General features: G+C 44.9%; 1 long non-coding RNA gene across 1 annotated transcript in view; it reads right to left on the reverse strand.

The window, feature by feature from the left end:
- Positions 1 to 9,892: 9,892 nt before the first annotated feature.
- Positions 9,893 to 25,957, reverse strand: part of LOC104616801 — a 31,390-nt gene continuing 15,325 nt past the window's right edge. Inside the window, exons 2-3 of the long non-coding RNA XR_737991.1 lie at positions 13,948 to 14,148; positions 9,893 to 9,973 (exon numbers count right to left, since the gene is read on the reverse strand). This is a non-coding gene — a long non-coding RNA (uncharacterized LOC104616801). The remainder of the gene's footprint in view (positions 9,974 to 13,947; positions 14,149 to 25,957) is intronic.

The following is a 25,957-nucleotide window of genomic DNA, read 5'->3' on the forward strand; positions in this document are numbered from 1 at the left end:
AAAACCCATAAAAAACCCAACCTGAGACCCACTCCCCCACAAACGGCAGAGCACGGCTCCAAACACCCCCACCGTCAGCACGGAGCAAGGCTGTCATCTTCTGTATTAGCATTTCTGTTAACCCTTTTGTAAGATGATTTGACTCGGTTTCAAAACTCCTCATTCTGAAAAACACTTGTTAAACATTGGCCCTGACTTCTACACGAAGTGATAGCTTGGTAGTCATAACCCACAAGATATATTTAGCTTCACAAACTCATCATCAATGGATTTTGAAAGCATTGTAGCCAACAGACTGGAAACCACATGCAATACAAACACATAATAGAACTTTTAATGTGCAAAGAGACTAAACAAAAAGATCCTTGACCTTCTTGCTTTCCCTTGCATACCATTATCCCCAGCGAGACAGCAAATGGAATGACGTGGAGAGCAACAGCTACCATCGAGCAACTTTGGAAGCCAATTTCTACAGTAGTTAAGCAGTTAATGGCGTTAATCAGAATGATAACTTATTAAATTCTACATTTATGCAAATTGCTTTTTGGCATACCGCATGGAGACCTGAGTAGCAGAGCTCGCCAGGAAAAGGTCCCAACATCTTTTACATTTGCCGTTTCGGGCTTTTTTAATACCATGTAAAATAGTGTCCACGATGGTCGGCACATCAGACACACCACACTTAACTAAAAAGCTGTAGTCACAAATTAATCTCCATCATCCCAAATAGATTAATGAACAAATTGTTTCATTCTTAACCTTTATGAAGCAGGGATTAATCGCGACAGCTAAATCCAGTCTCTATCTTTTTAACAAGAAGTTGACATTTCTTATAGACCTTCCTAAAACAGGCAACGTTTACTGAACAAATAAAATAGCAGATATCCCTAACTCTCTCCATGCTACAGTACCTAGGGCATGTAGAGCATAAAAATATAAAGCAACAGAGTAGTTTATGACTATGACATGAAAGGACATTATCTGTGTGTGATGAGATCAATCAGGAAAACTGCAGTTTAGGGTAGGCAGAACTTAACAGCAATCTTAGTTTTATAAAACCTATCTGGAAAACTTACTGTTTTCCAAAAGAAGGATCTGGCAACTTTGGGGCTCTGGGCTGCGTTTAAATTCAATGAGGATGGAATAAGCAGAGGATTGGATGAACACCTATGAATTACACTTTTAAGATTAAAAGATGTAAAAAAAGAATATCAAGATGCGCTTATGCACGTAGTTTTCCCCTTTGTTGGTGCTATTGTTTAATAAAATCAAATTCTGCACAGAATTTTACCTGTTCATTTAATTCATTCTCTGTCTTCAGGAAAATGAGGTGGGAACCACTTGCTGCAGGATGTTGTGCAAAATGCGTAGTTCACCGCTTGAAATTGTACCTCTATTTTGAAAATCAATAGTATTGCTTATACACAAGCCCTAACTGTTGGTTTATTGATGTATATGTAAATATATGTGTATCTGGGTACCTTCTCTTTGTTTGTGCAAAGCCTGCAACACAGCATGTTAAAATATCTCTGGAAAAAAATAACTGGCCTTTTTTCTCCCCTTTGGGCACAAATTTCTGTTTTTAAATGAATGTGCAGGTTTCCTGTTGCTGCATAAAGCCTTCATTTCAAAATACCAACTAATTCTAGGTTTAATTAAAACAGAATGTTTTATATCACAAACACTTTTTTTTTTTCCCAGCACAGATCTTCTTTACCTTAGTGTGATTGCTGGCTATTAAGAAAAGAAGGCATTTTTATATTTTTTTGTAACTTAACAAAATAATCCAAAGTTTTATAGCAACTCTCTTTATGGAGTCAACTTATGCAAGCACCGAAGCCTTTCCAGAGAAAACAGGATTCTCCCCACCTCCCTCTGGCTTTTCTCCCTACTGAATGCCATGGCCTTCACTCAACCAAAGGAAATGAAAGACAGACTGAGACAACAGCATCACGTGGGTGAAGGTCAGATTGATTTTCAGCTGTGTGGTGCTGTTTTATCACCCTCAGGACAAAAGTTAAGCCCTTCATTTTTTTTTCATGTCTGCTTTAACAGAGCAACTTATTTTTTTCCTGAAATTTTGGTTGGGCTCCATACCACCAGAATTATCAAGGATAGCCTAATTTAAAACATTTGTGGAAATCTTCTTCCTCAGAGTAAAACCCGGAGCAGCCCACACACCACAACATTTCTATCCATGAGTTTCCTCTATTCCCTACGTACAAACAGCGGCTCCTTGAAACTACTGAGGTTTCTGCAGTGACATTCGCTGACAGCAAAGCAGCCCGGGATGCAGCTGCCGGCTGCTCAGCAATGATCCTGGGCACGGGGAGAGGAGCATTCGCTATCTCAAAAGGGGCGAGTTCACAAACTGTTTTTTCTCCCCATCCTCCTTCCCTCCCTCTCCCTCCTGCCTGCAGTGGCCAAGCTCTCCGCGAGCCGAGCCTCGCGCCTGTCACTCGGTGATCCGGACATGCACGGCCAATTACTGTGGCAGCCACTGGAAAAGCAGACAGTTTTGCTAACTCCACTTTTCCCAACTCCAGCACCACGCGCAAATTCACTCCCCGACTTGCTGTAAGGACCGGCTCTCCTCGTTTCTCTTTTAATTAAGACTGATACTCCCCCCCAAGTAATGATGTTGTTTTCAATACAGCCAATTTTAGCTAGTCAGGTCTTCAAAACTGGCTAACATACAATGATACATTTTGTGCATCATAGATCTGTAAGTGTATACCTAGTTATCGAGAGAAGCAGCATCTTTCCTCCTGATGTTTGCATTTCCAGAGTTTAAACTGGCAGCCAGAGAACTCGGTACTCTCGCATTTAAGCTGCGAGACAAGAAAATTTTCTTGTGTTTTAAATTTTGGGTTAGATTTGTCTTATTTGTGTGAGGAAGGCAACAGCGTTGTGACTGCCTCCTAAAGATGACCGTTTATACTCCATAAAAAGCAAGGAATACCATCTGCTTTATTTATATGTACCAGTTACTTAAACCCCGTTACACTGGATACCATTGAAACACCTCATGGAATACAACTCCTGCATGAAACAGCTCTTGTAGACCAAACCACAGCAAGGGTCTGTAAGAGAGGAAGGAGTAGGTAAGGGCTGTAGGGTGAGATCAAGTAGTTATCCAGGTTGGATCTGGGTGCGGTCTGAATGCAAATTCAGTAATTCACTAGGGTTTGTGAACAAAGATTTGACTGACGGACATCTTTAGCTCGCCTGAACCTAGCCGAGCCTGCCTCCAGAACAGCACACGGAGCACTCCGACTGCCGCAGCACCTCGAGGATGCTGCAGATGCTGGTCCCTGTGGGACCGTTCAAGGAAGGCTCTGCGCGTGCACGGAGCCCCAAGGAAGAGCCAGCTGTGGGACAACGGGCTAAAGAGCAACTGCAGCTTAGAGTAAAGGAGAAAACGGTAACACAGTACGGTGTCACTGGAATGTATAAACTGTGAAGCGACTCCGTTACATGCCCGGCCAGGCAAGGGCAAACGCCAGCACAGCACCAGGGAGAAAAAAGCTGCTGTGAGCAGGATGCAAAATGGTGGCAGTCCAGAAAGCAGAAAGCAAGGAAACAGCCTTCGAGGAGGGAGTCCTGCACAGGGACACCAGCACAGACTGTGGCGAGAGGGAAGGGAAGAGAGTGGTCACCCTGAGGAGACAACCAGAAGAACTCACAAAAGCAAAATCTGCAGAGGCAGACCACAAGCTGAGTAGCACTGTACATGTTAAAAAACTGTCCTAGAGGCATGCTGAATTTTGGCTGGTCTTGGCTTGGTTGGTTGCTATGGTTTATTGATGCAGATTGAACAATGTAATTCAAATCTGCTTAGACTACTCCTGGAGTCCAGTAAATCACCTGCATTCAGTTTTACTCAGAGAAAGTGAACACAGGTGTATATATTTATATTTCTGTAGACTGCGAGGTCATAAAGGGAATTTATTCTACTTCTGTCTTTCCAAATTTTCTAATGAATAATTAGTAGATGTAGATTTCTAAAATGACCATTTAATATAAATTATATAAAATCTCATTTATTTCAAGAGATATCATTAAGTACAAAGTCTGCACAAGTGAACTGAGTTCACTGTAGAGGAAATGACTGGGAATTATGTTCAAAAATCTATTCAAATGTTTAATGTAACAGATTCCCCGGAGAAAAGCGATGGGCTGCTTCAGCCTCTCCTTATGTCCTCCTCAGCAAGGCTAACAGTAATTGAGTAGCAACATAAGGAGGAACCAAAAGGTCTTTCGCCATTATGCTGAGAAAGATTTCCAAGGAAGCCTAAAGAAGAGATGGACCCACATGCCAAAAAAAATGGTGCCTTCAAGAGGAAGCTCACCCTCATGGTTACAGATGTCACCAGCAACAACCTGAACCCACAGTTAACAGTCGTTTTCATCCAAAATAACTGAGGCTGTTAAGAGGGAAGGTCTTGAATTCTCCCCCAAACCCTGACCTCTCATCCCCCTCATGTTGACATAAGGCTTGTGCAGCTCCATAGGGCACCAGATCTGTGCAGAACAAAAATTAATCCTTTTAATTGTCAGCAGTGTCAGCTCCCAACACAAGACAACGCAAACCTTGTACCAACACAAGGTAGAAGATGGAAGGAAGGACGGAAGGACAGAATACCCCTTCCAGTAACAGTCAAAACTTAAGCCAGATTACAGTGACTTCTTAGTTCCATGATGATAAAAATAGTACTTCCTTGTGAGAAAGGAGTTGCTAGCCTAAATGTTTAAAGATTACAAAGTGCTCAAAATGCCCTAGGAAGTATTTAACATGAACAGACCAAGTGCCTTGAAAACCCCAAATCAATTTCTTCGTTAGTTAAGACAATGAAAGCTGGTCATAATAAGCAAGAAGTTTGAATAACATTATTTATATTTCATACACATTATTTAACTTAAATTCCTACTGAATATCTTTTCAACAATTTTGAACTGAATATGAAATTATGAAATCTATTTTTTTAATTCACCTTGCTTATTCAACACCTGTTAAATTTACTTAAATGAAACAGCATTCAAAAGGTACATACTTATTGCCAAAGCTTTGAAGAAAGTCAGAAGTTGCTTAGACCTCTGGTGGAGGTCTTCTGATGTACAAACCCAGCTTGGAGAGCAACAGCCTCTCCAGCAGGTGCAGGGAGAATTTTCCCTTATTCAATGTACTTGCCTGGTTCGGTCCAGTAACGAGCTTGTTCAGAACTGGGAAACAATTTGGCGATCACTAATTTGCTTCTTGCCAGCCTACCGTAAAGAAAGGCACAAGAGCACACAGTTGAGGTCATCCACAGGAGGCCACGTACCTTGGTAGATCCATCCTGCTCACAAGGGACCTCCGCGATGCATGGGTGCGGGCTGCAAGCTGGCACGGAGGACACCGCAGAGCCCTTCCTCGAGTCAGCACTTGAGGCAGGCTGAGCCCTGGGCTCCCGGACCCAGAGGCCATGCAGAGATGCTCCAGCAAGCGCTCCCAAAGCTAGCCAGCTGAAGAGGACCAACCCATGCTGGCACGTTTCCCTAAAGCCAGCCGGCACCGGGGGGTGGAGGCTGCTTTCTGGCTTCCCCAAGCCTGGAGCACAGTTAATAACATGCCAGCTGTATCTGCAGACAAGCCAAGTTTAATGAGGCTACAACAAAAGCATTCAAATATGCACTACAGAACTTCTGTGGGGATTTTTTCTAGAGCTTGTTTTAAAAAAAATGAAAGATGGGAATTCTTGACAATGTTTGTACACACTTCCTTTATTTGTAATTCATTTTAAGTAAAAAAATTATATTCTACAAATTCAAAGAAATCAACATTAAAAAGACTTTTTTAATCCCACTACTTCCAACAGCAAAATTATGTTTTGTGATGAGTACTTGAAATGCACTGCTGGTTGCTTTTTTCTTAATAAACATTGAAGTCTTAATTGTTTTTCCCCTACGCGGCCCGATACCACCTTTCTGTCTGCCAGGTTTCACACCAGGACAAGTACTATCCCTGGCCTCCTGCTCAGGAATCAGGACAGACATGCAAATCTGACCACATCTCTAGCACTGGTGACAAAGGAGATATCCACTCACTGTCCTATCAGCCATGCTTTACCATGTGCCTCAGTCTCTTACTCTGGGTCAAGACAGAGGAGATATCAATAAGAGAATCGCAAACATGGATTTGGAGTCAGTGGGAGCAGCAGAAGAAGCCTGCTTAGGCATGAGTGGGTGGAGAAGGTGGAAAAGGGGCAATCACTCACTGTCTCCTCCACTGGAAGAACCAGAGGGTATCAAATGAAAGCAGATGACAAAGCTGAAGTAAATAAAGGTGATACTTTTTCCCAATGCGTAACTGAACTCTGGGTCCCCACCATGGGAAATGCTAAATGCATACCTTGCTTCAAGAGGAAGCTTCAAAATGGAAATTCATGGAAGAAGCTTATCTGAGGAATTTAAAGAAAAAGCACCAAGAAGTGCCCAGAGAGGTTTGCTAACAGCTAGGAGAATATTCTGGGGAAACGGCACTACGGGACCACCAGGCTTGCTCAGTATAGCAATCCTTATATGAAGACTACTTACCCAATGGTCTGCTAAGGGATAGAGGAAGAAATCAGGAAAAAAGGCAGACTTTCAGTGCACCTCTTGTTCACTGCTCATGTCTGCAAGTCCGAAGATCCTGACAGCTCTGAATCTACCAAGGCTGTTGATATGGCCAACACAGTTTTGTCCCTCAACAACCCACAGGAAGGCAATGCACACCCCTCAGTAGCACCCTAGCCACAAACAATCTACGCTCCTGTGCATCTGAGACAGGACAACCCCTGCACATCCTCCACCGAGCTCTCTAAGGCATTATTAAAGGCCACTTTGTAACAAGCACGCATCTGTTGTAGTCTCCAGGCTATCCTCACTGCATTTCCGAATTGAGTTTCACATATTGGCTTTTGTCTACAACCCCCTGAATGCCTAGACCTGCTTATGGCAGCAGTGATCTCCTTCCTGCGGGCACGGATGCCCTTGTAGCACCTGGCAGGCTCCAGCCCTGGAAGAAGCCTTTCCACTATTCCACTAAATAACATTTATTATTTACTTAGATTTCTGTAATGCTGCGAAACAAACCTGCCCTATGCAGACCCACACAATACTCACTCTGCTGTGAGATGGCGATGGATTGTCCTTTGCAAACAGAATCCAAAGCAGGGGGAGAAGGGGAGGTGGAGCTCGGGCATGCCGGCGCCCCAGAGGGGTTGCATGCGCCCTGGGGTGGTGCCGGGGGGAGCCGGACAGGCTCCAGTTCCCGAGCACCGATCCCGCTGCACGTGGGAGCTCTCACGGCCGGCACCCGGCAGCTAGCTCTCACTCCACAGGGTTTGGGGTGCTTCAGTCTTTGCTCGTCTCCCCGTTTCTGCTGCAGCAACGTATCAGGAGGCGAGAGTGGCTTTTCAGACAGCCAAGTGCCAAACTCTTCAAAACTTCAAAAGGACACGTGCTTTCTTTAAGAGGCCTCGTTTAAAACATGCACCCACTTTCTCTAATATCCATTTTCATGTCTACCTGTGCTTACTTTGCAGACTACTTTCTGAACTAGATAGAAGTAGATGAAAGAACTCAATTAAAGTAGCAAGAATGAAACAGTCCCTTGCCAATACAAGCATGCTAGCGTGTCATCTTCCGCTCCTCACTGGGACGTATGTTTAAAAATGACAGGGAAAATGTTCTATCTGTGTGAAAAACATGCTACTTGAGGAAAGACATCATCATTGCTAAGAAATGTTTGTGCAGCCTCAGAATGCATAGCTGGCCCATCCACGTCGACTGCTGGCTACATGGAGGCTGAGAACGGGGTAGAGATAGCTCATCACCTCCCCTCCTGCCAGGGGTTTTGGTTGTATGCAACCAAACTGCCCGCAGCCACGCTGGCAGCGCTCCTATCTGCACACGCAGTGCCTGGTGCTGCCTCCCTTGCCACCGGCCCCGGAGGGACCCGGCACAAAGGTGGCCGTGGCGATTTGCAGGGGGTGGCGCCTGGCGCACTGGCACTCGCTTATCGGCAAGCACACTGCCCGGCTCCTCACGCCGGCTCCCGCGCGGCTGGGGAGCTGCATGGGCTCGCCGCTGTGCCCCTGCTGCGGGAGACCCTCTGTGAGGCCGCAAAGCAAATACCGAGCTGGGTGTTTATGGCGAGCAAGCGTTATTTTAAATTCACGTGTGTCTGCGTGTCCCCAAATCCTTACAAGCACCGACATGCCTGCAGAATCCAAGAGACAGACCAAGAACCGACTGCTGAGGCTCAGCCCCCACTAACACCTCCCCGTGCCGAAGGGCTGAGCGCAGGACCGCGTGCCCCAGCCGCAGCGGCGCGGCCCGGGGTCTCACCTACCTTCGCCTGCAGGACGACCCTCCGATCTGCCGGATGAGCAACGCTGTTAGGGAGCACAACACTTTGCACAACTTTCACAGACGTATGCAATACATTGAAGACTACACTAAAAGCACCTTCGCAGGCAGCCCCCACTCATGCCAAACACGCTGTGTGGGTGCAGAGCCAGTGCTGGCGGCTCAGGAAACACATTGCACAGGATGCACTGCGAAAGCCCTGTCTCAGCAAGGTTACCGTATGCCTTGTTTGTCATTAAATTTGCAACTGTGCTTCTGTTTGACTTCAGATCCAAATTCAGATATGGGAACATGCTTTATGTTCTACATGATAACTGCATATTTCCCCGAGCACCTGTGTAGAAAGCCAGGCAGCCCAGCACCTTATCAGCACGCTAATTTTCTGGTATGCGTAGGCAGACGTCCTGGAAACAGAACCTCCAGGTAAATCCAAACATCACCTGTGCAGTGATAGCAGTCAGGGGAGCTGGGCCCCAGACCATCCAGCCAAGCGTATCCCTACAATAATCCGGGGTTTTGGAGCTCTCGGCACCGAGGGGCACAAATACTGGCTACGGGGAGACATGCGAAGCACCTGGGCACCACGGCCAGGCGGCTGCCCGAGCGCTCGGGAGCCCTGCTGCCCTGCACCTGGAGGGGGGACACTTGGGACAAACAAGGGACAGGAGCCTGCGCTCGGAGCCCTCCAGGTGATTGACAATAAAAACACTGCCCCGGTGCCCATTTTCAGATCTAGGCAGAGAGGACTGAGGACTCCAGGGAAAAACCATGTTTTTAAGAGTTTCTGGTATTACTGAGCTTTTCTGGTGCCAATTTTAAAACACTGCTACGACCTCTGGAAAGAAGGAAAACTGCATTTCAGCACGACAATGTAGAAAAGAACAAAAAAAGGAAACTTGTTATTTTTTTTAGCTTGAAACACTAGTCAGGTTAAGAGAAAGGAGCAGAATTCTGGCAAGGACAAGAGCACTCAGACTGAGCCACAACACAGTAATTAGGGCCAGTAGGTCATTAGAGCCACAGCTGTATAAACTAGGTGTATAATTAAGTTTCCACACTGCTTTTTCACAACTGTATTTCAGTTTCTTTTGTGGTGGATGATCAGTAATTCATTAATTTAAAGCAGCAACAGCAGCAAAAAATATCTGACTTGCCAATCAGGTGCAACAAAAGATTACAATTTCGGGGAGGGCTAATTTGGAAATAAAGTAAGAAGCCGCTCTTTGTCAGTGGGAAGTACAAAGTGCCACCTGACAAAAATGTTCATGAGACGTCACTTGTTGACAAGCTGCCGTGTATGGTTTTCTGGATAAGCATCCCGCATATACAGTTGCATGGCAATTATAATTCTTGTAGCAGGTGAAATACAAGAAAATGCAAAATTATACACTAGCATGAGACAGTTATAATACCTCATTTCAAACGTAAGCCTAGTGTACAAGTTACAGGGCATTTAAAAGGAGCAACTGCAAGACTTTAATTATAAACTAGTTCCTACCGTACAGTAGTTTAGAAAAATCAGCCGCTTCCAAGCTGGCAATATCCATATATAGCTCTGCTGCTGTTTGAAACAGACAACCTGTAAAGTTATCAACAACAGAAGAGGACCTCATGAAATGCTCAGAGACCCCAGCATAACCTACTTCTGTCCACTTCATTGATGCACTAATTTGCTTTAAAACACTCTACATTCAGTTGAGAAACTGAAGAAAAAAGTTTACATCAAGATATTCCGACCCCCGGGAGGAAAGGGGTGATATGGGTGGAGGAAGCAAAAATAAGACCATAAAATACTGGAGCTAAACCCAGGCTAACGCAGGTGGATTAAAACACACAAGCAAAATGGCAAAACCTCGTGGCTTTTTAGCCACTTTTCACCAGACAACAAACAACTCCGCATCAGCCACCAGACAAGGCTATATTGCAGAATAGTTGCTTGATGTATGCAGATTCCTCCTGGCTGGAGGACACAGTAATTTGTAAATCCATGTGCAATTCTTTACTCTTGTCACTAATGCTATAAGATAGCATCAGGCTATAACTCCTACACTGTAACAGCAGCGTGCAAAAAAAAAAAAGTATAAAAAAGACTGCACATGATGCCGATGGCAATTAGTCTTCTCTAGTTATGGGGACATGGGATACCAGTGAGTTTTAAATTAATTTTAAAAGCTTAACACATCCAGCATATACGCTAGGTGTGTGTATTTATTCTCGGAGTACTTTTCAAGGTGCTTGCTAGTTCTTTGAGGCACTAGTTCCAGGATTGCTGCAGGAGAGCTCATTTGTGGGGGCGGGCTGGGAGACAAGGGAAGACATGAGCCGGTAAGGAAATGTGTTGTTCTTGCAGTACAAGCTGCCCCCGTTTAGACCCTTTTCAGATCCCCGTAGGCACTGGAAACCTACAACCTGCAATCACAGACATCAGTCATGAGCAAAAGGTATAAAAGGCACCTAATTCTGTCAGAAGGAGAACATCTCTACTACACTGACATCAAAAGGAATGCCACGCACTTATGCTACCAGAGATGTCTAGATTTCAGCGGTGTTTTGTCCTCAAAGAAACACGTCTGAAATACATGAAAAAGCAAGGGGGGAAATGGCTGTTTGTTACCTCCTTACATGTCAAAGCAGCTGCGTTCAAACTGTATTATAACTTCAGCGCGCCTTAATGAATTTCTAAGGGATTCCAGTGAAATAGATGGTTTATCCTATTCTTTGGAGTGATCTCTTGTAATCCTGCAACACTCCTGAGCTACAATACCTTCCTAACTTCAGCATCCCAGAGGAAGTCATTAGTTATGTTGTATTATCAGCCTGGTGATATTATCACTACAAATATTACCTGTATTGATCTGGAGCCATGTAGACACGACTGAAAACCCTGCTTCAGATTAAGACATGAAAACCTAGCTTGCCAAGAGGTCAGGCACTGCACTACAACCTCAGATGCGTCAGGCAGGCATTATAGGCAAAAGGAGTGCAGGGTAACTAAGGACACAGTCAAATAGCTTCCTTTGTGGGCTAATATCTTTAAAAATACCACGCTTCCTAATGCAGTCTTAAGATTTTCACCCTGGTGGTGCAAGTCTTTTCAGATGAACTAACAAAGAGGTGCACTTTGCATGCTTTGAACAAAAATTCTTATGGCTATTAAACAAACCGGTGGGTCTGAAAGGGTTTTTTCCTCAAGGTAACACATGTAAATATCAAGCAATATTCCAGATTTTCTGCATGGAAATGTTCCCATTCCAAAGTATATGAGTGCAATCTTCCTATTTACTTTAAATCACTTCAGGACACTCGATTAAATTAAATGGAAAACAGGCACTCTTGTTCTGGAACAAGGATACCCTCACATGGAGATAATTAGCACCTATTCCATGTACATGCACATGGTTATATGGTGCCTTTTTATGACAAAATTTTTTGTAAATCATCAGCACATGCAAAGACAGTAAAAGAAGATGAAATTATGCTACCTGCAATGAAAAATTAGCAATGGGAATACTAACAAATTATTTTGATAGGTCCCAAAAAATGTAATTTCTTTTTCTCAGTCTCACTCATAGAAAACTACATCGAGGATAAATAAAAACTGAGGTGTGAAAACACTGGCTGTATTGATATGAACAGAATCCCCAGACTGCTACATTTTATTGTATATTTGCCTCAGGAAAAAAAATTGTTCCTTCCCATAGTGCTGTTGGTCAACATCATAACCTTACATTCCTCCTCTGGAGTCCCTACCAGCAGCACCCGTGCCCCTCCGCCCTGCTCCGCTCCCCCAGTTGTGCCATTACAGCTGTTCTGTGGGACCACCCAGACCCAAGCAGACAACTGGGGTAAAAACAGCCTTTCTTTTGGTGCGGGTCACCCCCAGAACCGTGAGCAGCTGTACCAGCACAACTTAGGAGACATGGCAGCGATGGAGCAGTGCCTGCCCAGGGACAGCCACTGGAGACCCTACAGCTGCACGGCTGCCCGCCCACCCTGGCGGGATCCTGCCTGTCCCGCTCCCCATGTGGGATGGTGTCGGGAACAACTTGTCCCTGCAACTGCTCCTTTGGAAAGGACCAATGCCCACAGTCCCCACACGGGCTGTGCACCTCCCCTTTCGGCTTGGAAAACAAGGGGTTTTCTACTCAATGGCATTTTCTTGCTTACTACCCTGCAGCAGAGTACAAATACAACTTGCAGGAGCCTCAGCCCAATGCCGTGGTTGTCGGCTGGTCAAGAACAGACTGTGCAAGAAGCAGCCTTCCACTTTTATGCACTTTCAAGTTTGCCGCCTCCACAGTGTTTAAACTAGAGCACAGACAAGGAGCCCTGGGGCCAGGCGTAGGACTGCAGTCCCTATCCACCTGCAGGCTGGGGAGAAGCCCCAACGTCCCTCTGTCCTTCCTCCCAGCAAGCAGATAGAACGAGAGCGGGGGACCTCATCTCCGCAGACCAGAGCGAGACAGGGGAGGATGCTCTCGGGGTGGGACTCAGACTGAGCCGAAGCCCCCACCTGACCTTCCCTCCTTTGCCTTACTCTGTTTCCTGTATTTTTTCTTGGCCGAGTATCATGTATGCCCAAAAAGAAGAGCAGAAAACATGGACGAATGACCAAGCAAACTAAGTGGCCAGGGAGGAATATGCACTCAGGGGAAAGAGGATGGGATACTGCTTGCACCAGAAGAGAAAATAACCCTTCTGCCCTCTGCCAGCCTCGACCTATCTGTCTGCCATAATAGCGACTCCTAAAAATATTTCAGATGAGTGCAGAGGAAAAAGTGATGGCAGAGTATTCAATTCCAGGAAGGTAAAGGATGAGAATCTCTGATTTAAATACGTATGAACGTATTCTGCGCTCCCCCTCCTAAGATTTTATTTAATCTTTGGTAAAATCTGCAAAGCTTTTTACTACCCCCGTAAAATCGGCTTAGCGTGCTCTGCTGCTACCGCCGGCCATGCGAAGGCAGCCCTGTAAAAGCAAGATACGTTGCAATTGTTGATGCCAATGCTCTGAGCTTGTTCTTACTTTACCGAAAGTAAAATCAAGATCAGCATAGGCTAATGCTGTCCTCACTTCCATAAAATTCAAAAGGCAATGCAATAATAACCTAGGGAAAATGGTGTATTTTTAGGTTGGGATTACAAAACTCGCACTATTAATTTTAATCCCCGAAATACTCATGTTCTTTTATAGGTTTCGGAGGCCTTTCTTCCTGGGAGTTTTGCACACTTCAGTCATTTAACTTTTTTAATCTTCCTGCATTTGGAGAGAGAGGGAAAAATACCCTGCCTGAAACTTTTAGCGTTAAAAAAAAAAACCCACAACATTTTTGTCTAACGTAATTACTGACAGATTCCAATTGGAAAGCTGTTGCTTTTATTTTAATTTTATTAAAGGAGTGAACAAAGGCTACCCAAGGCACCACAATAAAATTACATTAACTGTAAAATTACATTATTAATTCTTTAATCTCACTTGAGGCCTCAAGCTGTTGCTATGTCCAATTACCCAGCTAACCACCTGTCAGAACCGTAAAGCTAGTTTAACATTACCTCCAGGACAGTTGTGTGCCCTGTGTTCAGTCAGGTCTGCCAGTGAATCGAAGTCCTGCTGACAGTTATCGCAGGTGTAAATTGACTCATCCTCCATGTCTTCATCTTCCTCATTTCTCTCTTCCTGGCTTGTCACACTGTTCCTCTCTTCCAGGGCCCGGCTGTCCTTCGCTTCACTCTCCAGCTCTCCTCCCAGGCCACCTGCCAACAGCAAGAACATCCTCTAAGTTTGAGAGGTCTGAAAAAGAAGAGCTTTAAGAAGGATGTTGCACTTATTAAGATACATTTAATTACAGCCCTCTCACATTATTCCCGACACCTTTCATTATACTAATGTGGTTTTTATATCATGCGGTGCAACAATTCTCAACTGTATTCTCTGCTGCTTAGTGCGAATCCTGCAAACACTCTCTCCTAATCTTCTGTGGTGGGTGTATAGCGGGAGCCTCTAACTCTCTGTCATATAAAGTTGTTAGTGTTTTATCACTTAAGCAGATTCTCAAAGCTTTAAAAATTGGCAAGATTAATTACAGCCCACAAAGAAAAGGCATGTGCTGAATTTTAATTCTCAATGCTCTCTTCTCCCTGCCTCCTCCAAGCCCCAATATTAGTAACACCAAGAAAAAAATGATCTAGCTGAAGACCCCCAAAGCACACGTATACCCCAGGACACGAGGGGTCCCGCTGAACTAACGGGAGGCACTTTGCTGGGCGGATCAGCTTCGCGCTGTGCCAACCTAGCCGGGAGCCAGCGGCATTGCATCTGACCTTCAGGTCTCTTATATTTTTTATCTTCATCTGTGACCAGAGCATGGGCTAGCACAAACACCTTTGTCAAAAAACCCGCAAGTTTTCATGAGCATTATTAGTGTACAAGGAGACTGAGCTCTCTGGCAGCTCCAGAAACACGCCGGCACGGGGGGGCCGGGCACCCTGGGGCCATGCAGGTGGCAAGCTCCAGTCACGGGCAGCTGGCCCTCAGCTGGCAGTGGGGCGGGAGGCACGGGCAGCCGGCCACAGCCAGACCCCCAGCATGCATGCAGCGGCCACTTGCAGCCACATCCTCATGACTCCAGGCTACCCCCTTGGCCACAGTGGCCACCCAGACATGCCTGAAGCCAGTCGTGCCCCATGGCTCCACGCAGCGCTGCGGCCGGCCCTCCCTTGGGCTCTCCGGAGAGGCAGCAGAGATGAAAAAGCCCTTCTAAGTCCCTGTTGCCCTCTCAGCCGGGAAAGCATCCGTTAGATACGCTGGCCTCGCTGACCGGGCTTTGCTGACCAGCTGAAACAGAGTCGCCTGCACCCCTTCTGCACGCATGCCCACCAACATGGGCGGTGCAGCCGCAGGGGCTACACCTGCGCCATGTCACCCGCCGCCGCGAGCACTCGCACACCCTGAATACACCCTGCTGCTAAGCGGGAACGTTTGAGAAATCATCCACCAAAATGAAATGAACTGCAGGCTCTCCGGGAGAGGAGATCCTCCCACACCGGGCACCGACTGACCTCGAAAGCCTGGTAGCTGCTCGAACCAGGCAGGAGGGAGATGCCACCATGTTGGTTTGGGATGTGTTTGGGTTTTAAGCCATGAAGGAAACACCAGCAAAGAGAGAGATGAATCGTTTCTAAAATTACATCAGCACCAAAAATATTAAGGACAACCAATGCTGAGAACATGAAACAAAGCTGAAAAATAAATTTTATTAAAGACGAAAACTGGTTACCACGAGCACTGTAATTCAGACACACAGGTTAGCAGGGCTCTGCTACCACTATCCAGCCAGAACACATTTTATACCATCTTCTGCACTGAGCATGACAACATAAATCAACCGGTGTAAAATGCTCTGCAGTTTTCCATGGAGCACTCTTAACATGACGTACCCTTCGAATTGCAATGGAAATATTAAAAATCAATGCCTGCTTGTGGTGTATCACAGCATCCCTCTTAGCTATTAACTGATCTGCACATCTTCAGGTTCTCTTACTGTTAAATTATACATACCTTTCTACTACAAAATTTCCATTAAGGGCTAGATATAATGTTCATCTTAACAAATCAGATATGCCACTTACACAGTGGTAATGAATTTAAGGATTTGGTTATAAAAAGTATCACTCACTAAGCTCTCCATATTGTAAGTCATCATCTGTGCTATGTTTATTCAATAAAATGGTGTTTGCTGAACCTCACGCTTTATAGACTCTTCCTTAAAGAAAAATGTATTGCAATGAAAAAAACCACACGATTATGATTCTCTTTATACTACTACTTCACCAAATAAGTGACGCTTGAAGCTATGCTAGCTTTGCTTTACCTCACACATAATTTAACGTACATGTTCAAATTACCACTTCCATTTTGTCGTATTTACTTGGCCCACCATATTACAGCCTCTCATCCCAGACTGCAATCACGAACATTTTAGCTCATTGAATCTTTAAAGCCTGTACGTCCTGCAGACCTGATAGTTAATAAATCAGAATGTCAACTCTCTGGTTTTATAAGACAGAAACCTATAAAAATAGTCCAAGTATATAAATCTAACCTAAAGAACTGCCACCTGCTTCCATGCTGCCTGCTGACAGAGTCCTCAGAGAAGCACTTCTAAACTGACTTTGCCACAACCTGAAGAAGAAAGTTTTTCAGGCAACTTTGGGGAGTTTTAAGGGACCTTCACTAATATTTTTACCAGAAATATTGTCTTTTGACAGTTAACGTAAAGACCAGCTGATCTGGTGAGTACACTGTGACAAATTCATCCTTGGTTTTACTCCAACGCTTCGTGACTACACCAGGGATAAAGCCGTTTGACCAAGTCCAAAAATAACAAATAATTTAGCACACTGCTTTAGGAAAAATAAATTGTACAGTGTGAGATAAGAAAACAGATTCCCGACTGCAAAGCAAAATTCCAGAAACATTTTTTAATTCCCTGTTGAATGGGAAATCTGATCCTCTAGGCAACTTTTCAAAAGCGTCGTTGCTTGACAGAGTTCTATGTCAAATAACACAACTGCGAATCTTGCATAAATTATTTAGCAAATGTAACATTGCTTTAAAATGATTTTTTTTTCTGTTTTCAGCGAGTTGAAGGAATTTTACATGTCTGCCACGCCTCAATGTTACTGTCCTTTGAATAACACGGTCTTCAGATTCCTCTGCTGAGCCACATGCTTGGTGCTTGCCTTGTAGAAACCAAACACCGCCAAGAAAAATCTGGGGTGTTTTTTATTTTTTTGACCTTTGTCTCCACTATTTCGATCACGAGCTGTCAGGGGGGTGTGTGGGGCGTGGGTGGCCCCAGGGAGACACTAGCTCCTTGCCCAGGGGAGCAAAACAGCTAGTGAGCACCAGGGCAGTGATGAGAATGGGTGGTCCATCCACCAAGGAAAAGCTTCAAAAGCAGCCCAGCTGCTCCTGCGGTGAGCTCAGTTTCCCTGATGAGGACAGCAAGCCGTGAGCATTCCTCAGGAATTCATTTCTGAGGAGTTTTGCGGTAGTAGTTCACCAATTTAACCTGCAATTTTCCTGCTGGCAAGAGCTGCAGGATAATCCTGCCCCGGCGCAGCTAGGCAGGATGGGTGCACGCAGGCATGAGCACACTGCCAAAGGGTGCTGGGTCACCATGGGAGGCCGAGGCGCTGCTGGCACCAGCAGCAGGAGCAGGTGTGATTCTGGAGCTGGGCCTGGCTCCGCAGGGACATGTCCGTGCACTACCACACAAAGGGGCTTCTTGGTGGCCAGAGCCAATGACACCCTCTGAAATCTCCAACGATCAGTGGCTGCCTTGTAGCATCAAGCACAGCAATGTGTATTAGTTTTGAGGCAGTCGTGGAGATTAGTGAACTTAATTCAATATTAAGTAGCTTCTATCTAGGTTGCTAAAAAAAGTAACAAAAATCACTGACCTGCAAGGAATTTGTACAGGGAATGCCTCTGTGAAGGCGGCACAGCACCACGGGCGCACAGCTCCCAGCCGGCACCGGGACATTTGTGCACAGCGCAAGGGTATGGCCAAACCTCAGTAGAAGGGAGCTACTGGCACCGCATCTTAGGATAAATGATTGCTAATTAATTCTAAAGGGAGGGAAAAAAGCCCCTGCATTTCGCAGAAATGTTATTAGTAATTTTAAATGAACCTGCCATCTCTAATATGGCTTTAACAATTTTCTTGTGTGAGTAAGAGAAGATATAATTTGAGAGATCAGCCTGGAAAGTACACCTTGCTCTACCTGAGACATCAGGAAACAGGCTTGGGGAGATGTTTGGGTTTGTTGTTTTTGGTTCCCCCTCTCCTTTTGTTTTTTTCCCCTGTAGCACAGCGGAAGGCCTGCAGGGCTTTATACAAGAAGAACATTTTACTCTATGACCTAATCAATCTGGCCAACAGTCAAGAATATGTTATTCTAATTGCCACTGAAGTTAATGTTGTTAATGACTCTTGTTTTTTTCTGCGAAAGCCAGCTTATGCTCTAGAAAGTTACCATTTCAAAGGGGACATATGAAGAACTGGGAGTGTTCCTGCCTGACCTGGTGGTCCAAGGAATGTGGCAAACTTGGCAAAGCTGGAAAAGCGAATCCCCAAAGGTCGGGCTTGAAAGTTTCAGTCAGTAGAAATGCTTTCTAAGCTGCGTTCAAAACAGCTCTGTTACAGGAATAATGTGCTCCAAAAGCCAAATATTTGAAAACAGATTACATGTACCATGTTCAACTCAGGCCTCGCTGAAGTCAAGAGCAAATTTCCACTTGCTTCAGGCAGACTGGGATTTATGGCACCGCCGCCAGGCTGGGCTTGTGCTCGGAGCTGAGTGCGGCAGAGCCTCAGCCCTGGACCACGGGTACCGTGGCAGCAGCAAACTGCTCTGGGGACTTCAGCTGGCAATGCAGGACTGAAAACACAAGGTCAGAGCCGTACTGGAAGCAATGCTGATGCCTACCGACAATTTCCACTGAGAGACTTGGAAATGGGTAACATGGTGCAACACGTGGGCCAAAGAAATTAAAAAAGGAACAAACCTCTTAGCCTATGTTTTTAGCTGTGGAATGAAATATGGACAGTTTAAACTTTTAACTTATCAGCAGAATATAGGGCAAGCAAGCCTTTATGTCTTTGTGCCAGTAAATTTTCTGGGGCTTTTTTTTTTTTTTTTTTTTTTTTTAAGCCTGAGGACTTTTTAAAGCTGTGATTTATTTTAAAACTAGGATTGTTCTTCGGAACATACTACTTAGTGCAGGGTCATGTCTGCCTTTAAATACCTGCAGTTACAGGGCTTCCATCCAGACTTGTTTCTTTACAGTACGCATACACTGACTTAGTGTTAGACAGCACTTCCTATCACAGCAACTTTGCCACACAGAGCTACAGCCACAATCTACAGAGTGCCCAAAGTTATGCTGTGCAAATCGTTACCTAAGCATGTACACACACATGCACACACACTGCTGAGGGCTGACAGCTGGAAGGCAAAAGACAAAATGAAGAGGTGGGGAAAGAAGCATCTCTTCATTCCTCTGCCTTGGTCCAAAAAAAAAAAAACAACCTGAAGGTCTCACAAAGGACTACAATAATTCCTCGACATTTGCCAGAGATGCAGGACAAGTGATAAAAGTAAATGGCACTGAAGCAATAAAAGCTAATTGCTGGAGGAATGATGGGTGCTGGCACACAACCGACACACCTCCTGGGGCTCCTGGAGCCCCGAGGTGCCCACCCAGGGGTGCGTCGGCCCAGGGGTGAAGCCTTCCTGCCCCGCAGCCACAGGGCTGCCGCTCAGCTCCCGAGCAAGACAAAAGGAAAGGAAATTTCATCTATAATTAGGAAGTGAGAACAAAAGAAACAAATTACTTAAAGGAAAAGCCTAATCTAAACGTTCCTTAGTAAACGTTTTGCACAGTGTCAAATGCCAAATCAGCATGGGAGGGGTCTCTTTGGTAGTTTGTTACATTTTAGTGTTGTCTCCAGCACTGTTGTAGAGCAAGAGAGTCCAAAGTTCTCTGTCATTTGTGGTCAAAGAAGAATGAACAGAAGCAAAAAAGCCACCAATGTTTCAGTAATGAAAACACAAACAAACCTCAGCTGAAATCTTCCCATAGGATGAAAAGTCTTGTCTTTGCTGGGTAACCCTGGTCTGTGGCTCTTTGCCATTTCAAAGACCACCTTTTTTAAACGCTTGCATCTTGAACGCAGGTACATGCGTGTGCTGTCTCTCAATGGGCCAGCACCCTAATGTGAGCCACTGGAACCACAGCTACACAGAGCAGCCAAAAACCTGCTCCAGCCAAGCAAACCAGGTGAGGGAGCGCAGATAGCATCCCAGCCCTAGGACCAGGACCAGGCATCAAAGGCAGCTTGTTCCGCACACTGAATCCTTGCTACGTCCATCAAAAGCAAGCAGGTTTGGTGCTCTATCATGCAGCGCGGCATAGGTCTTTCACTCAGTGTCAAACTACATGGGGGGGAAAAAAAAAGGTGCATAGCTGAAAAACAAAGAGCCAGAAAGGATAATGCATGCAACACCACGGTATACTCATGCGACATCAAATTGCACAGGCTGACTACATGACACAGCAGCGTGAGCGAAGCACAGGCTGCCACGCAATCCTGCCGATGCTCAATCACCACCTAACTCTCCTCGCAGGTTGAAGAGATCCGTGCATCAGATCTGGCCTTCCCTCAACGAGGGAAAAAACAATCATAATACCAAAAAAATTATTTGATCCAGCATGTAGTTAATGGTGTTGGCCTCCTAAGACTTACAACTTAATAAAATTGATCTCACTGCAGTACTGTAATGAAGAACAGTAGGATAAGGCTACCCTTGAACCATGAAAATTGTATATTGTTACCTCCTCGTGCCCTCCTAGGGCTATGGCTGCAGCAGCCTCTCCAAGCTGTCATTTGTCTGACTCTGACAGCAGACTCCACCGACAAGTGGCAACGGTGGCTACGAGAGCTTCTTTTCGAAAGGCAGGGGAAGAGGGAGAGCGCTGAGTGCTAGGTATCTCTCTGGATAATAACCCCCAGGATAAAAACACAGATTATACTAATAATACAGTTTTCTGTGGAGTGTGTTAACAATAAAATATATAGCACACATTATAATGCTTCACAACAGAGTCTTATTACACACCAGTATTTAGTAAATCATATTAATTTCTAAGTAGTGGACAGTTCTCAGCATTCTCCTTTAGTTTAGGAAAGACGACGGGTAGGGTACTGCACCTCCTTCTACAGGTGCTTCTACATGCGCTTTCAGAGAAGGGGGTTCCACGCTAAACGCCCAGTACTAACCGCTGCCGGCGCCTGCACCGCCGCTGCCTGCCCCTGCCGGCATCGCACCGCTCACACAACTGTTGGTGACAGCCCTGCACGCACCCCCCGCGTCCTCCTCTCAGCATCCTTCTATTAACTTACTTACACCAACATTTCACAGGGAAAACGTTCATCTTACTTCACTGGTAGGATACAGTTTTCTCAAATTAGCAGCTACAAGGTTTAAGAAAAGCTTAAGTGTTTAAAGGCGCGGGAAGAGCTGGCAGGAACGCGGCAGAGGACTGGGGGCTCATTGCACCTTCCTTTGCTGTAGCACAGCCACAGACGCCACGCGCGGAACGGAGAGTACGCGTAACCGGTCGCCTCGCGGTGCCCTGCTTCACCTCGGCCCGCCTGTGTCTCTGTGTGGTTATCTCTGTGGCACAACGGGCCCGTTTCCTCAGCGAAACCCAGGCTTCGCTCTGCGTTCTTCTGCCTCCGTGCAAATCCCGGCTCGCTGCTTGTATGCACACAGCAGCCACCGGAGCACACGGGGATTTTCACGGGCAGTCCTGGCCTCGTGTTCTCTAAGCCAGCGTAACGCTTCACATCGAGCATCTGACCTGGAACCCACCGGCTTTGCTCAGTAGTGATTTTTATATCGTGCTCACATACACAGACCCGCCCTACAACCCTGGTTTTCTTGGATTTCAAGACTTGGGTAGTATCCTTTAGTCAACATGCTAGAGAAACCTTTTATTAAATGCTGCTAATTTTTTTATTGATCAAACTGTGAGCCATTTCATTTTCCATTATAGCAGAAATCTCCTATAGGAGCATTCAGATTACGTTTCTTTATTCTGTCTCTAGTAGCATGTCACTTTTAATCAGTTTTTAGTTTCATTATTGCTTAAAAATTAGAAAGCAGTTTCTCTGTTCTTTATTGCTTTTTTAAGTTTAGTTACTGAAGGGTTATTAAACTTGGAAAATATACAGACAGGCGTAACGTGCTAAATAAATTCCTCACTGTCTCTAACCAACTTTAACGTTAGCTTTTTTTTTATAATTTTTAGGTTTATTTTCGCTGAAAGACTGCTTGTAATTATTACTCATGTTCTCCCCAAACACTTATGTTACTAAAGTGTGAAATGTCTTCTAACACAAAGACAGTTCTCTGGGAAGTAATTACAAAAATGCATTCAGGGGCAATAATTTTATATTAACTGTCAGCAGCATACATCTTCTGAAAAGGCACTTGTTATGAAGGAATTATTTGTGTGGAATTTGAAGGCACTGAAGGCGAAGGAAAATTGCAGAAACACATTAAACTGAAACTCCAGCTCCCTCATCAAGGGTCAGTTTATGTTTAAATCACTACCTTGAAGGCAACCCCACACCTTCCGAAGAGTCTATTAGAAAGACAATTTAAATTTATGCACAAATTGGACACGGTCTCCGCTTTTTGGTGTGGAACAACTTACACCCCCTTTTTAAGGAAATTTCTGAGCAGCTATCAAAAAGATATATCTAAAAATTATGGGCTTCTAGTAACCTTTCACTGATGACACTAAAAATACTTGCTAATGATTTATGGTAGTAACAAAAACAGTGGCCTCAAAACTGACCAGGCACATTGAAAAGATATCTGTGTCTGTAGCAGAAACAAGAAAAGATTTAATGAACATTTCATAGAAATTTTTAGCCGGTGGGCTAATCCCTCAGTCTTTAGGAAGGTGAAGGAACTCCATGAAATTAAAAAATTTTTAAAAAGTCTAACCCAGCCATAGTGATTAAGCATCACATAACTTTAAAAGTGTTAAAAAAAAAAATCAGATAAGGAAATCATAAAACCACCACCAAATAGTAAAATTTTCTCCTTATCGTACCTGCAGGTAATGTTTCAGCCTTCCTAGCGCTTTTACTAAAACGATTTAGATGTTACTATGTACACGACAAATGCATTTATACACCGAAGAGCGGACAAAGAGCTAAGTTATTCTTATTTATTTGCATGCAAGCGGCAGTGGGATTGTACTTTATAGCGTTTATCAGCTTTTCACTGTTTGGCAACTGGTTTAACAGTATGAATATGGGATGTAAACACTTACCCACCACAAAAAGCACTGTAAGCGCATGTTTGAGAATGCAATGAAAAGCAGACAGCAGACCAGTCCGGAGCGTGCCAAGTGTTTGGTTACCGAAACGGCGCCCGACCGCAGGACTCTCCCCGGTTATTGAGCTCGGTCCCCCAGGGGACCCTGGCAGGGTGCCCTCCTGCCCCTCTGCCCACTGGGGCTGGGGAGCAGACGTCCCGTCCCCCAGCAGGGCTGCGAGGACAGCAGCACCCCTCTTGTACATTGGGGTCTCCTCTTTGGAAAGAACAGGCTCAAAATCCAGGGGGAAGGTTTCGGTGGATTACAGTGGGCTGCGGCAGCAGCGGGGCCCGGCGGTTCGTTAGCGGATGGCGGAGCAAAGGAGGAAGGCACCTCTCCTGCGTGCACCTGACCCAAAAGCACAGCCTGTATCAGATCAAAAAGTCACAGTCCTAGAAGGAACATCTCACTTTCTACCATGGCTTATTTCTGCTCCGGTGGCTACCACGGATATTCCACATCCAAGTGCAGACAACGGTTGCCACCACTCTTTCACAATATCAACACCTTACACTTCTTCTGATGTCAGATAGCAATTTGCTTTGCAGATCTCTGTGGCATTCAAATCAAATAGCGTGTTTGCACACCGCTATCCAAACTTCCCCGCTGCCATCTGTAGAAAACGCTAATCCATTTGCTCAAGACGTGTAGTAGTGTGCAATGGATTATCTGCCTCTGGAAACAGGATGTTATTGTCCACTTCCAGATTCTTAAGTGCATCTGAATGGGAGTAACTGCCACCTTTGGTTACAATAATGAGGTTCAAATCAAAATTGATCTAAAATTCATTTATATGCACATGGAAATTAGTATGCAGGAAGTATTAACTTCAGAGAGAAGTGCACTTCTTCATAAAAACGTACTTTCACCCTTTGACATGCAACTGTTAAATATTACTGACCATCATCATCTAATAAAATCCATGTAAATTTTCACCACAAAAATGGCACTTTATCTGCCATTTAGATATATGAATATTTTAATAATGCTCAACTTATTTTTCAAGTCTCTGTTTAAGATGAGTGTCCCGTTTCCAGCAGTTCCATGGAATCCCACTCACACCTAACATCTTAATCACATTTTAATTCATAGGCATAACAAAACCTTTTTTTCTTCTTTTAAGGAAATGGTGGGAACATTGTTTGGGTTTTTTTTACTTTAAGGTAAAGCCAGATATCTGTAAAACTTAAATCTATAGCTCCCTGAACAGGCAGAAAATTTGGAAGTCTTAATAAAATTCACATGTGGCTTGTTATTGCAGCTGCGTATCAGATGCAAAAATAAGGTATTGACTGGCTCTGCTCAGAACAGCAGCTGCTAGAACTCATGATTAAAATAAACCTGTTGATTTCTAAAGAGAGAAAAATTACAGATGATGTAATTTACCATAAGTGACAAATGTGACTATGTATTTCAATGTTTGAATCTGCTTTGCCTAATTAAAAATGCAGGTTCCTTTATTGTTCCTCTCTAAGGTCCAGGACTTCGAATTGTCCTTTCCGCAGGTAGGTTCTGGCCCCCAGAAGATTCCTGTCCTCGGTGTGTAACAGCCTGGAGTGTACGCACACGGGAGCAAGATGTAACAGGAAAGCAGAGCAAAGCCTCAGTACAAAACACCTTCTTACGTCCCTGAATATTTCTGTTCAAAGCGCACTTTTCCCATGCTTATGATATAGATTTGTTTAAAAACTATGCTGGAGATTAATGCCTTTCACAACCCAAACCTATAGGATCCTACAGGCAGCATTTGCATTCATCTTTTTATGGCTATGAAAACCATAAAACGTTAGGACTGAGAGAGAAAGAGCCATAGCACCCTACAAACCATCAGGAACCAAGGGGTGGAATTGATACAAAGGGAAAAGACGGAACAACAGAGGGGAAAATATACTAGGGCAGAAAGAAAAATACACTTTGACAAATTAGAGAAAGCAGTAATTATTTCACTGATCTTCTCATGGGTCTTGGTTTGCCTAGAACCTGCCTGGATTGTTTCCCGGTGGGAAAGACAAATGTGTGGCTGAAGGAGCATGGAAGGGACACGCTTCTGCGGTAACTGTGCCTGGAAGTCTTCAAAACTGTGACCGAAGACCCGAGAGGTTTCTGTGGGGCCGGGTTCACGGAGCTGGCTTCTTCGGCAAAACGCCTGTTTACACCCAGGGCACAGAGGGCAGACCTGGGCCATAATGTAGCTGCGGGTTTTACCATCTGATCAAATAGCATCTTCAGAAAACTGTTTCCTGACTTCCCCTCTGCAAATCTGATTTGCTGTGGAAAAAAGGTTCTTCAAGTGCACCTGGGGAAAAAGCCACATTTTCCCAGATGTCTGCTCATGTCCTTTTGCCGCCAGGTACTGCTGGCAGAGGCTCATGCCTCTGCTGCACGGGAGCCCTCCAAGTGGGGCACAGCCAGCAAAGTGAGCGTAAATTGGGAAAACTGTACCTTACACTGCTCCAGCTAGAGCTGGGGGGGACATCCATAGGCAGCCCAAGTGATTTAGGAGCCAAATACCCACTGAATGGCAACAGACTGTAGCAAAAACCTATGAAATCGGAAATTAATGAGAGTTAGGCACCTACGTGTCTAAACGGCTTTGGAAGA

This window comes from Phaethon lepturus, unplaced genomic scaffold (genome assembly GCF_000687285.1).
Source record: "Phaethon lepturus isolate BGI_N335 unplaced genomic scaffold, ASM68728v1 scaffold17312, whole genome shotgun sequence".
NCBI lineage: Eukaryota > Metazoa > Chordata > Aves > Phaethontiformes > Phaethontidae > Phaethon > Phaethon lepturus.